This window comes from Tasmannia lanceolata, unplaced genomic scaffold (assembly GCF_043159265.1).
Source record: "Tasmannia lanceolata isolate RefF3 unplaced genomic scaffold, GAP_Taslan_0.1 ptg000013l, whole genome shotgun sequence".
Classification (NCBI taxonomy): domain Eukaryota; kingdom Viridiplantae; phylum Streptophyta; class Magnoliopsida; order Canellales; family Winteraceae; genus Tasmannia; species Tasmannia lanceolata.
The window spans coordinates 29,403,825-29,414,494 of record NW_027518690.1 but is presented as its reverse complement, the minus strand read 5'-3'; positions in this window follow the sequence as shown (position 1 = coordinate 29,414,494).

Genomic DNA, 10,670 nt, shown 5'->3' with positions numbered 1-10,670 from the left:
GAAATGAGCAGCGGAAGTTAGAAATGACTCGCGGTCGCCCTTTAAAACATAGTTTTTGACTGTTGCGGTCGACCGGGCTATCGCGATCGCCCACCGTGACACGCCTGACTCTTTTTATTTTTCCCATTTTGACCATCCGCGGTCGACTGGGTTCATGCGGTCGTCCGTCGCATCTAACCTGTTTCGTTTATTTTTGTCTAGGTTGGCTTCAGCGGTCGCCCTCCGAGGCTCGGTCGACCGCAACACCCCAATTTTTAATTTTTTGATATCTTTCAAGGGATTTTGTGGACAAATCGATTTTCTCCTATTTTTCTTGCCTTTATGAGATTATAATGGACATGTAAACTCGATCCCTAGGCAATGTGAGGACATCTAAAACATTTAAGCTCAAGAGGATGATTGGACATATGTTTTCGTGAAGTTCTTTGGATGAGTTTTTTGATGGATTATGCTAGATACAAAATGTGACACTTGTTTGATCTATGCGTAGCAATATTTGACATGTTAGCTCATCTAGTTGTGGATGCTAAGTGCATTTGTGTGTGTTCTTGCACTTAGATAGGTTTTTCTAAAAGATTTTCAATATAGCACAACATATAGTCTAAAGAGGTAATTTCTTATTTTCTTTATAGACTATAAGTGATATATGATGTGATCATGAAGCTCAATAAGCAAGGATACATTCTGTTAAAAACATGATTAATGATATGTATCTATGCTTAATTATAAAATGATATATCATTAAGGCATAAGTGATCTAGATACATTGAATGTAACATTGAAATAGTATCTAAATAGAATTCATATGATATAACAATTAAAGCGCAACCCATTTAGTCAAAGTGTTCAATGAATAATTTGAATGGGTGATTTTGGAACCCAAATTACTTTGGTTCCAACCAAGTTTGTGTGTGGAAGTGAGTCTTTTCTTCTCCACACAAACTTGTTTGATTTCACAAATCTAAGACTACACTTAGATTTGTGATGCCTTAATCCACCACAATATGGACATGAATATGAGTGGGTAGATGATGAGCAACTAGAACCACAAGAATACAAATGAGAACATGTATGTTTGTCTTATCTTCTTGTAATCTTTGGTTCTTTAAAGAGAATTCTTTATTCACTAATTTTATCTCATTCAATTGACTTTCAAAGCAATTTGTTTGTTGAGATCAATTAGCTTTTAATTTTTCTTCATTTTCACAAACAAGTGTGTATTTTTTCATTTCAATCATTGCTTGTGTTTTCAAGGCTTTCTTTTTCTTTTCCAAGAATAATACACTTTTTAATTAAGTCATCAGTTTTGTTTATCAAGATTTTGCTTAAATGACTTAACTTTTCATTTCTTTCTAAACATTCATTAACCTCTGAATTTAAATTTTAAATTTGTTTTTCCAAATAAAAAATTGAATGTTTGAAAGAATTTTTATTTGCAAAAGATTTTTGTAGAGTCTCTTTTTGTTTAAAAATAATATTTTTATCATTTGAAGAGAGACTACTATTTTTCTCATAAAGATTTTCAAGAATAGTCCAAATATCTTTTGCATTTGTACATGATGAAATTTTCTCAAAAACATTAGGACATAGTCCACAACATATTATAATTATAGCTTTTGAATTTAATAAAAATAATTTTGCATCATCTTTGGTGCATTTTCTTGGAATAGAAAAATCCCCTTTCAATGACATCTAGAATGTCAATGTCTATGGATTTGAGATAGGCAAGCATCTTTACTTTCCAAGCTCTATAATTTGATCCATAAAAAAATGAAAAAATTATAGCGGATTGACCTAACTTAAAATCCATTTGGATTGTCATGGATCTTTGTCTCCTGTAGATTTTGAATTTTTAAAAATCTCTTTAAGAGCCTATGCTTTGAGACCAAATGAAATACAAGGTGACAATCCAAGGGGGGGTGAATTGCTGATTAAAAATTTGGGGCTTAATTACGTGGATCATTAAAATCAATTTGCCTATTAAGCCTTAACAAGTCTAATCCTTTATCCATCAATAAATATAATGCAGGATATGGATTAGATATGACTTTATGCTTGTATACTCTAAACCTTGTTCAATGAAACATAAACACAAGTAAAGGGTAGAGATTACCAACCACCTAAGTGCAAAGAGAAGGAGAAGAGAAAGCATCCACAAGGCACAAGATTTATAGTGGTTCGGTCACAACTTGACCTACTCCACTCTTCCAAGTTTTCCTCTTTGGGATTCTCCATTAACCAATAAGATTTTTCAACGGGCGAATCTCAAAGCCGTACACCAACTTCTCCTTCAAAGGGATCACACCCTTTTTGCATATAACCCACAAGGAAATATGACAGTTTGGGGGTAAAACTGTAAATTACAAAGTTAAAAAAGTCAACCTGCGCAAGCCCCAACGGATCTATTTCCTTGTCGCGGCAGTCGACCGAGGCACAGTGGTCGCCCGCCCTTATCGGGCTCTTAGTTTGAATTTCAAATTTCATGCCGGCGCGGTCCACCGGCCTTAGGGCGCTCGCCTGGTGAGGGCTACCTGTTTGAAATAAATTTTTGGCTAAAAAACACTATCGCGATTGACTGAACCTATGGCGGTCGACCTCCAAGCCCAACCTGGATGTTTTCTTTATTTCCAGAAAACATATTTGCGGCCACCCGGCTTACCCCGGTCGACCGGCCCGATAAATTTCAAGATGTCCTGGACTTCCAGGTAGCATCCCGCGGTCGCTCGGCATAGCCCGGTCGACCGGCCTTGAGTAAAATTCCATTTTTAACTTTTAAAATCGAGGGCTCTGGGCTTTGGTCTTTGGGCTTAAGTCCTAGGTTTTCAGAACACATTTTTGGGTGTGTGTATGGTTTTCAAAGATGTAAAAGCTTAGGTATGAAAACTATTTTAAAACCTTTTGAAAGTGTATTTAAACATAAAATCAAGAGGACTCCAAATACATTCTAAAAATAAGAACCTTGAGTGTTCTTGGAATGGCTTGACTCCTTTGCACTTTCTTGGACTTGTTTGGCTTGAGTGAACATCTTGAACTTTATCTAGGCTCTTGTGACTTCCTCCAATCTTCAATGCATGTTGAGGTACATGAGGTGTCATCATGCCATGTTAAACTCCAAGCTCCTTCTTGACACTTGCTGGGGAACTTGTGAGATCTTCATGTTGAGCTCCTTGACTTGATCATCTCCAAATGGTGATGACTCCAATGTAGGTGCAAGCTCTTTGTTCCTTGCTTTCTTGATCCACAAGCAATGTGTTGAGTTAAGTTGTGTAATGACGATTATGACATGAAATTCCTGTATATGACACAACACCTCAAGGAAACACATTAGTCCATAAAAGCTAATCAATTTAGTTTGCTAGCATCAAAACAAGAAGGTAAGGTGAATGATTAACCCATGGGAACCCTTGGGCTTACATCATAGCAATCACTCATACAAAAGGGGAAAGCCAATGGCATGACTGATTGGTATGCAACAATTATAAACCATTAATTCCATACCATTAAATTTAATTAAAAGCCTTTGTCCTTCCTCATGGTTTCATCTAAACCCTAAGTGTATAGGATTTAGTTACTCGTGAAGAAAGTGAAAGAAACAAAAATAAAAAGTAGAAAGAAGAGAATTGCCATTAAGAACTTGAGAAGAAAAAAGAAAATAAAAATAACTATTCTTTAATTGAAATTGAAAGCAAAAATACATCAAATTGTAATTGAAATAAAGAGCAAAATAAGAAAAACGTATTCTTTTTCTCCTTCAATGGTTGAATCCTTATTCTCCTTCAAGCCTTAATCGTATTTCTCTCGTCGATACGAGTCCAATGGATCCGACCACGCGCGAATCAGAGCTAAAACGAAGAAGTTATGGTCCGTTGAAGTTTTAGAAAAAAAAATAAAAAACTGCTAAAAACGCAACGAGACGAGACAAGACTAATTTTTTTCTTTTTTTGAGAGGATAGTTGGGAGTGATATATATAGGATTTGGGTGAGAAGGGTTGCTAAATTAGAAGATGGAGAAAGATGTAGGGTGGAGATTGTTTGCATAGATTAGGAAATCAAGGGATGGATGAGATCAAAGCTCAAATTGGCTTTGTATACCACTTCTAAAAAAAACATGGGCTACTTTCCTATTTTTCCTCTTTCCAAAGTTGTGTCTAAAACCTTCCAATTATTTTCTCAAGCAACTTTCTAAATGTTAGAAAGAAAATAATGGAAAGTTTCCAAGTTGAGGAATATGTGCATGAAACGACCAAGTTGTCCCTATCCTTCGAATGAATTGCACAAATGCCACAATTATTTGCAAATGGCTAATCTATCCCTCCATGTAATACACATAAACAATTATATTTGACTTCTCCACTCTTGATCTCCAAGGAACAATCCAAGCCATCCAATTGACGGTTAACTACATAAATTAATTTCTCCATTAAACCATTCCAATGAGATGATCCGAACTGTTGGATCTATGGATCCCAATGTGAATTTCAATTTTACGAATGAGCGTACCTCTTGAATAACTTGTGTAGGCTGATCTTAACCATCCAATTGATGGTCAACAAATGTGAATTAATTTGCCCCTCCAAGCCCATTTCTATAAGACGATCTCAACCGCACAATCGATGGGCTACGATACAAATTAGTTGTACTCCACAAACTATTTCCCAAAGCGATTCTGAACCAACCAATTGCAGAACAATAGATGATCTAAACCCTTCAAATGATGAAAAATTCTTTGGAATTTTATCTCTTTAGCTCCATTTTCTCTGAGAAATCCATAAATAACCTTGAAACACAAAAAATAGAGAAAATACTTCAGTAGCACCGCTTTAAATATCAAATATGCATGCTTTTCCTTCCTACAATTCACACATAAATGTGCTCATCAAACAACAACTTTAAAATGATCTCTCTTGGAGGATTAAATGTAATGGCAGACTAGATAAATCAATGAAAAATGAATCTCACATTCAAGTAGAAGATTAGAGTAGGTGAGAGTTATTTTCTTGGAAGATGCTAGCTAAGGTTTTGATTGCAAGAGTTGTTGTTTAGGATTTTCCAAAGAGTTTTTAAATAGAGTCATAAAGAAAATCCTAATTTTTGGCATTTAAACGCGTCGCGGACGAAGTGCCGGACGTCCGCCAATTATAGCCATTTGAGATTAAGACGCACGCAAAAGTCCTTTCATGGACGTCCGCAGGATCCCTAATGACTGTCGTTTTCTCGATTATTTTTATCTACCCCATCAGGGGACAGACGGACGTCCGCCATATTTCCGGACGACCGCCATTTCCTCAATTATTTGCTTTGAAAAATTTAAGTGCAGACGGACGTCCGCCAATATCCCGGACGTCCGCAATTTCCTCGGTTATTTTTCGTAAACACTTGGGTCAGACAGACGTCCGCAAATATCCCGGACGTCCGTAAATCCCTCAGTTATCCAGATTTGAAAAATCAAAGTTCAGACAAACGTCCGCCATAATCCCGGAAGTCCGTAATTCCTCTAGATGTTTTAACTTGTGTTTTCTGAGGAAATTTACTACGGACTTGAATCAACTAAAGGGAGTGGGATTCCTATACATGTCTAATGTTAGTTTTAGGACTCCCTAGGTGCCAAAAACACAATCAACAAAGAGAGAGCATACAATCTAATATTTCTAGAGCGGCTTCTCTTCTGGGTTGCGTCATTCTTTTATCTTCTTGTTGGCTTCAATCAATTTATCTTGGATCTTCAATTTGTGTTCAATTTAGTTTCGAAGATCACTTGTATTAACCACAATATCTTGCTTCGATGTCTCGCTTGCTTTCTTGAGTAGAACCTGTTCAACTCATATATAAACAACTTGCAATGTTCAATCAATATGGGTTTGTGTTCAATCAAAACAAGAGTGATCGATAGCCATTCGGCTTAGAATCTCCCCCTTTTTGATTGATGGCAAAAACCCAGATTTATTGTGAGGTAGGAGCTAGACAAATACATGAAGTATTTGCTCCCCCTCAACAGAAGCTCCTCCTGAATATTAGCAACAGTTAAGTACGTAATTTGGGAGACTTCTATGCAATATATGACAATAGGTGTAAGCAATCAACTAATATCTTCTCCCCCTTTGACGTAAGCAAAAAGGGAACATGGAATTGACAAAAGATCATCGTTTAGACATTCAAGCAAAACAGTTACTGACTAGAATGCCTATCAACCATCTACTTTTAATAGAAGAGTTATGTAAGTAACTTATTTAACCCATAGTGAAATTAGCAATGGTAAAGGCATTCATATCAAGTGTGCAGCCAAATAAGCATTTAATATATCCAAATCATCCACACAGTAAATATCCAAATATAATGTAAGCTATGCTATCCAACAAACCCATAGCGACCAAAATACGGACCTATAAAGTCCCGAGAATAGTATCAAGTGTAGTGTGGAAAGTGTAAAAGTAGTTTGGGAAACATGAATAATACATGCCAGAAATATGAAAATGAAAAATAGTAAGTAGGCATGCAAAAAGGACTCCAAGTCCTAGTCCTCTGGTGGTGGTGAAGACGGCGACAAGGCACCAAAGCGTTCCTTGAACACAGTGAACTCCTCATGAAGAAGTGTCACGTCCAATAACAGGTCTGCAATAGAGACAGTAAGGGCCTCATATTGTGCCTTGTTCTCCAAACAAAATTGCTCCACAGAGTGCTGGAGCCTATCATAGTGATGAACGAAGGAGCCCTGGAGACCACGGTAGAGGATGTCGAAGTCATTTGCGGTGCTGATGAAAGTAGGAGGAGCAAGACCTCTAGTAGAGGGGTACATATGTGGAGGTACTGGTTCAACAGTAGGAGCATCGGCCTTGTAAGCCCAAGGGTGCATTTCTCTCTTGTTTTGATGATAAATATACCCAAATTGATGGTAGTTTGCTAATGGTTGTTCAAGTGTTGTGATTAAGACAGGGTCCATTCATGTCAACACTTGAAACAATAAAATCAAGGGCTAGAGTCTTGGAGAAAGTCAAGTCATGGTGGTCTCTCTTCAAGTCGTATGGTGTATTGAAGAATCAAGGGATCCACAAGTGCAAGAATATGTTTGAAGATTATCTCAAGACAAGGAGAAGATCGTGCAAGCGCTAAACAAGGTTGATGATCAAGAAGACCCAAGGTTATAGTTCGTAGAATGCATGGGAGTCCTCTTGGAATTTTGTGTTTACATGTTTAATGTTTTCAAATCATCTCTAAAACCATTTTTCTAAGTGCATAAATGTATTTGAAAACACATGTTTAAAGCTCAAGACCATGGCCCAAAAGCCCTTGAATTTCAAAGTTAAAAACAGATTTTCACTCAGGGCCGGTCGACTGGGACATGCTGGGCGACCGCAATATGCTTATTGGAATTCCAAGACATCTCGAAATTTATTGGGCCAGTCGAGCGCCAACCCCTCGGCTGACCGCAAAAAGTTTTTAGGCAAAATGAATTTTAGAAACAGTAAGTCCATGGCGGGCGACCGCGAAGGTCCGGTCGACCGCGTAACCTTTTTTAAGCCAAAATATTTCTTAAACAGTAAGCTATCGGCGGGCGACCGCAGTGATAAAGATTTTGAAATTTAAAAAGGGCGCCCGACAAGGGCGGGTGACCGCGGTGGCTCGGTTGACCGCGGCAGACTCGCATAAGAGACGTTGGGGTGTACAGTGGGAAGGTGCAACCACCCTGTTTTATTATAGTTTTGCCCTTGTTCTCTCCCAAATGAACTAGGGCTATTTAAACCCCATCAAAGACCTTCTCTAAACACCTTTGGAATATTTGAATATCAAACTTAGAGCTTTTCTCTTGAAAATCAAAAGGATTCTTCTTCAAATATCTTGAGCATTTAAACTTGCATTCATTTCTTGTCAAGAGGTTCAACCTAAGCTTTTAGTATTAATCATTGGGAGTCTTGTGAGCTTTGAGAGTTGTATACGCCTATAAGAGGCTTGAGTGTTCTTCATTTTTTTTTCTTCTTCCGTTCATGGGTATGTGAGATTGCAAAGAGGAGTTTCTTGCTTCAAGGCCGGAGTGCAATGAAGAAGAACATCTTTGGAGGTGGATTTGTAATACAAGGGTGTGTCCCCTTGTGCAGGTGGTGAATGTGTATACGCTTTGTGAGACGGCGTCAAGGAGTCTCACCTTAGTGGAGAAAATCCCAAGGAAGGCGAAGTACTTGGGTAGTGGAGTAGGTCAAGTTGTGACCGAACTACTATAAATTATCGTGTGGTCTCCTCACTCTTTCTCGTCTCTCTTGTGGTGTTAGTAATCTCTTTCCCTTTTATTTTTAATATAACTTGAACAAGGGTTATAACTAATTAGGCCAAACTCACTTGCCCTAGCTTTTTAAATAGAAAAATTTGACAACACAAATTCACCCCCCTCTTGGTTGTTGCCCTTCAGGATTTCATTTGGTATCAAAGCTAAAGGCTCTTAATAGAGATTTTATATCCTAAAATCTACTAGAGAAAGATCCATGGCAACCGATCATCGTCCATCCTCATCTGATCCCCTTCCTCTTCCGGTAGCTCCCTCGGGGTATATTGAGGGTCATGCCTCAAATAGACCTCCGTATTTTAATGGACTAAACTACGGGTATTGAAAAATTAAAATAGCTTTTTATTTAAAATCCGTAGATTTTGAAATTTGGGAGTTAATCCAAGATGGGTACATTGAACCCACAACGGATAGGAAGGAATGGAGTCCCGTCGACAAGAGAAAGGCTACATTGGATGCCAAGGGAGTAACACTACTATTTTGTTCTCATTCTCCTGAAGAATTCAATAGAGTCTCGACTTATAAGACGGCAAGGGAAATTTAGACCTCACTTGTGACAACCTATGAAGGGACAACTCAAGTGAAGAAATTTAAAGTAAATATGCTTATCAGTGATTTTGAAGCCTTTGAGATGCATGAAGGAGAATCTATCGCCAACATGTTCACAAGGTTTACTAATATTGTAAATGAGTTGAATGCTTTAGGAAAAACCTATACAAATTATGAACTGGTCCAAAGGCTCCTGAGATGCTTTCCTGACTCATGGGATCCAATGATCATGGCAGTAGAACAATCAAAAGACTTGGATACCCTTGAACTAAATGACCTCATGGGTAATCTCATCACTCATGAGATGAAGATGAATAAGAGGGAAAGCAAAAGAAAAAAAAAGGAAAGAAGGAAGAAGGATGTGGCTTTCAAGGTCAGGGTAGAAAGGGAAGAAGATGACAGTGAGAGAGAGCTAAGTATGAAAAACCTAACTTCGAAAATGGCTATCCTCTCCAAATGGATCTCAAGGTTTGGGAAGCTCAATCGGAAAAATAGGAGCTCAAGAAGAAGCACCTCCCCAAAGAGAGATAAAGACAGAAGAAGAAGAGATAATGATGATGATACTATTCGATGTTTCGAATGTGGTAAAGAGGAATACATTCGTACTCACTGTCCATCATTAAAGAAGAAGGAAGATAGAAGAAAATGAAGAAATGACAAGAAGAAGAAGAGCGTCAGTGCTAATTGGGATGGGCTGAGCGATACATCAGAAAGCAAATGAAGTGGAGACGAGAAATCCAACTTTGTATGCTACATGGCCAGTGATTCCTCCAAGCTCAATGTAAGTTAAATCTTAGACTCTTTTGTTCAAAGTAGTGACAGTAATAATAGTAGTGGTAGTGAAAGTGATAATGAAAATGAACAACCCACCATGAATGAATTAATAGACACTTGTCAAAAAGTCAACAAAGCACTACTTCTTGAAGTTTCTAAAAATTAAAAATTGAAAAAGTCTCTTGAAATGATAACCAAGGATTTTAGAAAATTGAAAAATGAGCTTGATAAAAAATCTTCATTAAATGATCAACTCTTTATGGAGAACACCTTACTAAAAGGAAAACATGAAAGTCAAAAATATAAATTTGATCACTTAAAAGAAGAAAATGAAAAATTGTATATTGATATTGAAAAACTATGCAATGAGAACAAGAAACTTAAAAGAGAAAATGATACACTTGTTCTTAGACATGCAAGCGGAAAAGACAAACTGGATGAAATTTTAGCAAGCAAGGTTTCTATTGGGAAACAAGGTCTTGGCTACCAAGAGCCCCAAAAGAAGGTTGCTTACAAAAACAAGTTTGTCAAGTCTAAAACCCCTTATAAGAATTTCAACATCTATTCACCAACATGCTATTTTTGTGAAAAACTTGGACATTACAACTATGCATCTAGAAAGAGAAAATTAGCTAAACTTGTTTGGGTAAGAAAAGATAGGTCTTTTGATACTAACATTGGAGGACCCAACATAGCTTGGGTACCTAAGGGCAAGACCTAAAACTTTCTCGTAAGGGTGTTTGAGCTCAAGAGCCACAACGAATAAATGGTACCTGGACAGTGGATGCTTAAGGCACATGATCGGAGACCCCACCAAATTCTCAAGCATTGTCATGGGAAATCAATGACATGTTACCTTTGGAGACAATGGCAAAGGGAAAATCGTTGGGGAAGGTATTATTAAAATCAAAGATCTTAGTATAAAAAATATTTTTCTTGTTGAAGGCCTTCACCAAAATTTGTTAAGTATTAGCCAACTATGCGATGTTAATTGTGAAATTTTATTTAAAAATAATAAGTGCTTAGTTAAGAAAGAAAATGAGAGTAAAATTAAATTTGCCGCGGCTAGAGACGG